This window comes from Bos indicus x Bos taurus, chromosome 5 (genome assembly GCF_003369695.1).
Source record: "Bos indicus x Bos taurus breed Angus x Brahman F1 hybrid chromosome 5, Bos_hybrid_MaternalHap_v2.0, whole genome shotgun sequence".
Classification (NCBI taxonomy): domain Eukaryota; kingdom Metazoa; phylum Chordata; class Mammalia; order Artiodactyla; family Bovidae; genus Bos; species Bos indicus x Bos taurus.
Genome location: NC_040080.1, coordinates 93878547 through 93884865, shown reverse-complemented (window position 1 = coordinate 93884865; position 6319 = coordinate 93878547). Strand labels below are relative to the sequence as shown.

The following is a 6319-nucleotide window of genomic DNA, read 5'->3' as shown; positions in this document are numbered from 1 at the left end:
TATGTTGGGAAAGCTTTATTCAAATCAGTGCTCTTTTTTAATAATTTTCACTTGGGATGGCATATTACCATGGAGAATTGGGACAGAAGCAACATACAGAGCTGGTGTAAAATTTTGACTAAAGTGGCTGTCTGTTGCCACTGCCACTGCCCTGGCTGATGCCCTTATTGCCACCCACTGGTCTATTGCAATAACCTCTTAATTGGCCTTCTGCCTGCCGTCTCTACCCTCTGGCATTTACTTTTGCCCACCACTGCCAGGTTAATCTGTAAATGCAGGACTGGTTCTGCCATTGACCAATTCAAAAATAGTCTGATTCAACTTTTCTCAGCTTTATGTCTTATTCCCATTACACTCTACCCAAAGTGGACTGTTAGTCATTTTTCACTTTCCTGCTTTCCTGTCCTTACATATCTGCAGGCCTTGCACTTTGTCCATCTCTGTTTTCTTTGCCTGAATCTTTAGTCACTTTCCTCTTTTTTTCAAACTCTCCCTGCTATTCTGAAAGACTTACTTTAAATGCTACCTCTTATTCCATGAAGCTTTTGTCTGGTTTCCCTCTACTTTCAGTCAAACGAACATTAGTCCATATAAAGGACTATAAAGCATGCTGCGTCCTTTGTAATGCTTAACTGTGTGTGACAAATGTGGGCTTAAGTGCCTGTATGCACAAATGTGTGCCTTATCTTCTAAGTTAGATTGTTAGTTTCCTGAGGCAGGGGCTCTGTCATACTCGTATCCTTAGAAGTATCTTAGCATGACACATCTCAGCAATATCTTAGTCAAATTTTCAATTTAATTGTCTAAACCAGCCACCTCACTTCACAAGTGAGGGAACAGACTTTGAGATATCAAAGGACTCTCCCAGGAACATTTATTGGCAGAGCTTGAGTGGGAGCAGGGGTCACGTGTTGTAGTCCAGGGTGTACGACTACCGCACAGTTGGTCTCGTTCTCTTCCAGTGTTGCTGGTGACTGCTATTTTCTCAAGCAATCCAAAAAGAGCAGAATAGGCAATGGTAAACCTTCTTCCTTAAAAATGCCTCAAGAGGGACTTCTGGACAGGGGTTAGTATAAAGGTAAAGGATTATTATTTTCTAAAGGCTAAATTTTCGGGTCTTTCCTGGTGGTCCAGTTGTTAAGAATCCACCTACCGGTGAGGTGACATGGGTTCCATCCCTGGTCCAGGAATCTGACATGCCTTGGAGCAACTAAGCCTGTGTGCCACAACTATTGAGCCTACGAGCCACAACCCCTGAGCCCACTTGCTGCAACTATTGAAGCCCATGCTCTGCAGCAAGAGAAGCCACTGCAATTATGAAGCCCCCGCTCACCACACTAGAGAAAGCCCACGTGCAGCAACAAAGACCCAGTGTAACCAAAAATAAATTAAAAATAATTTTTTTTTTAAAGGGCTAAACTTTAGAACTACCCTAATGGTGCAGTGGCTAAGAATTTATCTGCCACCGCAGGGGACATGGGTTCCATCCCTGGTCTGAGGAAGATTCCACATGTTGCAGAGCAATGGAGCCCATGTGCCACAACTAGTGAGCCCAGATGCCTAGAGCCTGTGCTCCTCAACAAGAGAAGCCACTGCAATTAGAAGCCCCCGCTCGCCACACTAGAGAAAGCCCACATGCAGCAATAAAGACCCAAAATAATTTAAACCAAAATAAAATTAACCAAAAATAAACCAAAAATAAATTTATTTAACCAAAAATAAAATTTTTAAAGGGCTAAACTTTAGAAGTGGATGGCGCAGTGGCTAAGAATTTATCTGCCACCGCAGGGGACATGGGTTCCATCCCTGGTCTGGGGGGAGATTCCACATGTTGCAGAGCAATGGAGCCCACGTGCCACAGCTAGTGAGTCCACATGCCTGGAGCTTGTGCTCCTCAACAAGAGAAGCCATTGCCATGAGAAGCCTGAGCACCGCAACTAGTTGGCCCTGCTCACTGCAACTAGAGAAAGCCCAAGCGAAGCAACGAAGATCCAGCACAGCTAAACTGAATTTTTTCTTAAATCTTTTTTGAAGAAAAAAGTTAAACTTCAAGTAAGACTTATCTTACATATGCTTGAAGTTGGGTATAAAAGTCCTTTCATGATAATGTTGATGATCTTACCAGTTTTTCTTTTGGTTTAATCAGTAATTAAAGCCTAGAGCAGATACTTGACCCCACAATAAACTGATGCTTAGGAAGCAGGTCACCTCGAACTATTCACCCTGTCCTTTCGCTATTGTCATCAAGGATTGAATGGGATCGTATCCTCAATTTGCTTCTAGATTGCTATACTATTCCAAAAAACTATACCCTACTGCCCTTTGGGGTTCTAGGCGGACCTCACAAGAATAGCTCCTCCAGCCATAAGTAGGTACGGGTATGCACATATTTGGGGATGATCAAAGTGCTCTCTCTGTTTTGTTCATTTAAGTTTGAACCTCTGGTGAGGGCTTCTCTTGCCAGTTCTGTTACCAAATCATCAGATCAGACTAATCTGTGTTTTATTTCTCTCCTTGGCCCTTTCTTTGGGATTGAAACTGACTCCTTAACAACTCAGGTGCTTGGAGAGAGCACATCTGGTGGCCCACGTGTTCTTGTTCTCTCTGAGGTGAATGATGAGATGGTGCTGCAAGACGCTTGGAAGCAAATTTCTTCAGAAGGAGCCGAGGCAACCAGGATCCTCTTAGTTTCAGGTCTCAAGAGGTATCTATTGGCAACCCAAGTTGCCAACAGTTTGGGGTGGAGGAGTGCTTTGTTTTAGTAGAAACAGGGTCCAAGAGCAACTTTTCTGAAGATCTTTCCAGTTTTGATAACATGCAATGAAAGCTATCTATTTGTCCTTGTAATTTCAAAAAGATTGCATGATTTGAAATTAGATGTTATTGTAATCTTTCTTCTCCCTGGGCCACTGTGATGGTGGTCAGATCACAATAAATAACTCTGGGACCTCAGTTTCTCCCCATCTATTAAATCGGGATAATAATTCTCATTCAAAGAATTAAGTGCATGTACACAAAGGTGACCTTGGGTATTTGGAAAGGATGGTGACTTGAAAGATCAATGTATATTGATTATAGTTTTCTTTCTCATTCTCCATGAAACTCAGAGCCTGTTATAGGCATTTCACAGTTTCTCCCTCTTGTGGTTGGCAAGTCTGGCCATAAAGCACCTGGAGGCAAAAAACCCCAGGGATGCTGAAGGCAGCGAGTCTTGGTTTCCCTCTTTTTCTTTTTTTAAATTTTTATTGGAGTATAGTTGCTTCACAATGTTGTGTTAGTTTCAGGTGTACAGTAAAGTGAATCAGTTATACACATACATATATCCACTCTTTTTTATGTTCTTTTCCCATGTAGTTGGTCCCCTCTTCTTAGATTTCAGTTTCCCCAAGTTGGGTTTCTTCAGTACCAGGCAAAAGTATCATCCTAATTAGAAAATGATGTTCTTTGAAAACCATCTACAAGCTAAATATTAATAATGAGAAACCCTGTTCCAGCCCGCCTTCCAGGATGGATTTATTAGTTTGAGATCTTCTTAGGTCACCAGGATGAAAAAGCAGCTCAGGAACAACCCTGGTGTTTAGCCGAAGTTGGTACACAGGAACATAGAGGCTCCTGTGTGTCTTAACCTTCACTGAAGAGAAATGAGGTGAAGGGATGAATATCCACCTTGAATCCTGAAGTAGAACATGTAAGAGGAGTACTGGGGTGTTATCCTGGTCCTCCGAGTTTTGAGCGGTGAAATTCTCTCTTAGTTGAGCCATATCTAAAAAGCTGCACTTTCCAACGTATATTCTTAGGACAAGTTCTTGGAGGGCTTGGTGTTGACACCATTTGATGAGGAAAAACTAAAGCATGGCAATAGTTTTTTAGTGCCCAAGCATTCCTTAAAATGTCTATTATTGACCATTTACCTCAAGACACTGTGATAGGACATTGTGACCAAAGTAGCCACTCTAGAGGTGGCAGAAGATATAATGGGTAGGACTCTCATCGCAAATGCTTGGCTTCTCCTGTTAGTATATTACTTAGAGAGAGTTTATTCCCACTTCCTTCTCCCCCGCATCCCAAAAGAACTTCCTTTCATCTTTTGAATAAGTGCTGTGGCAGGCAGAATTTCTTAAATGACCCCCTAAAAATAATCCCCAGAACCTGTGAATTTGATTAGCTATTGCACCTGTGGTAATGTTTGTTTGTTTGTTTTTTAACTTGGCTCATAGAGCAGATACTTTATTGAAAAATTTATTGGTTATTACTACCAGATAAGAGGCAAGATAAAACCTACTTCTCATTTGCAAAAAGAGTATAAAGTCAGCTCAAAATGGCTGTGACAAGTGTGTATGTTAGGTGCTTTTATTCCAACTCTTGCCAAGAAAGATTTTTTTTTTTCTTTGGACCACTTTTGATGGTTATAAACTGAAAAACAAAACAGGAAACAGTACTGATAAGGACAGGAAAGAAAAATAGGTTTAGAAATAAAAATAGGGATACTCCAAATGATGGCTTCAGTTCTGTCTCAATAAGGCTGTCTAAAGACAGCTCGGGCAGCAGGTAGCAGTTCAGGTCAATCATACCTTCTGGAGTGGTGGTGGTTCAGTCCCCACTGGCCTGGAGTTCTAAGGCAGCAGACTGCAACCTTGAACCTCAGTGCAGTTGAGGAGTGCAAGCATATTATTTTCTGTTGTTTTTAAATAATGTGACAACTCCCAATTGAATAATAACCAACATCTGAGGCCGCGTCTGAGATCCCACTCATACTCTGCTGTAAAGGGCAGTTTTGAAGCACAGTATCTGAAAGTTGGATAGAAGTCATTCCTCTCCTCCCTTCAAAGTAGGCCCCACACTCCATGGATGGAGGGGGCATGAACCTGACCAGAGGCTAAGAGCCAAGGAAGCAACAAAGCAGGAACCCAGAGAAGGGCCTGTATCCCCATCCTCAGTTCCGGTCCAGTACACAGTGAAGACCCAGCAGGCAGCCAGAGACTTTGGAAGCAGAGAGGTAGGCTTGTTTTTTATTGAATGAGTGATCTATGCAGTTGCCAAAGCCACTATGTACAGAGAAGAGGCGGGGAATTTTATTTCTTGGTCTCTTCCTCCTTGGACAGAGTCTTAATGATTTCCTCCTCCTTGGCCTGAAGCCGCTCTTCACCACGCTTGCGGGTTTCCTTGGTCTTAGACCTGCAGGCCTCAGCCTGTTCCACCAGAGACTTCTTGCGAGCCTTGTCGCCTTCAGCTTGTGGATATGTTCCATGAGATTCCGTTTGTTTTTGAACACGTTACCCTTCACCTTCAGGTACAGGCTGTGATACATGTGGTGGTCAGTCTTCTTAGATTCACGGTATTGTCTGAGCAGCCGGTGCAGAATTCTCATCCTCTTCATACAGGTTACCTTCTCGGGCATTCAAGTGTTGGCAGTACCCTTTCGCTTACCTATGCCCATATGGCTGCCTTTCCGGCAAGCCAAGGTGTTTTTCCAGCATCAAGCCCGTGAATGGATAGTCACAGGCTTCCGGATGATCAGCCCATCTTTGATCAGCTTCTGGATCTGCTGGCGGGAGTTGGCATTGGCGATTTTGTTAGTCTCATTGGGGTCCAAACAGACCTTCTTTCTGCCACAGCAGAAGACACTGGAGGCAAGCCTCTTCTGAAGCCTGAGCATACTCATGGCTGCGGCCACAGAGGTAAAAGGAAAGCTATTGTAATGTTATATATGGCACAGCTGACTCAGATAGGGAGGTTACCTGCGTGGGCCTGAACTAATCAAGTGGCCCTTAAAAACAATGAGCTTTCTCAGACTAGTGGCAGAAAGAGAAATCAGATTTGAAGAAAGGATTCGATACACTGTTATTATTGGATTTGAAGTTGGAGGGCACCATATGTAAGTGGCTTCTTATATCTGAAATTGACCCCTTAACCAACAGCCAGCAAGAAAATGAGACCTCAGTCCAACAACTGCAAGGAACTGAATTCTGCCAACAGCCTAAATAAGCCTGGGAAGTGGATTCTTCCTACAACCTCTAGATAAGAGCCCAACTCAGTCAACATCTTCCTTGACTTGGGATTTGTGAGACACTAAACAGGAAACATGTACTTCCCAGGTGGCACAGTGATAAAGAACCCGCCTGCCAATGCAGGAGACACAAGAGACGCAGATTCAATCCCTGGGTTGGGAAGATCCCCTGGAGGAGGAAATGGCAACTTGCTCCAGTGTTGTTGCTTGGAAAATTCCATGGACAGAGGAGCCTGGTGGACTACAGTCTGTGAGGTTGCAAAGAGTCAGACATGACTGAGCACACACGAACAGGAAATGTAATCAAACCTG

General features: G+C 43.3%; 1 pseudogene; it reads right to left on the bottom strand.

Annotated features, from left to right (window-relative positions):
• Positions 1-5057: 5057 nt before the first annotated feature.
• Positions 5058-5677, bottom strand: LOC113893220 (annotated as a pseudogene).
• Between the last annotated feature and the right edge of the window lie 642 nt (positions 5678-6319).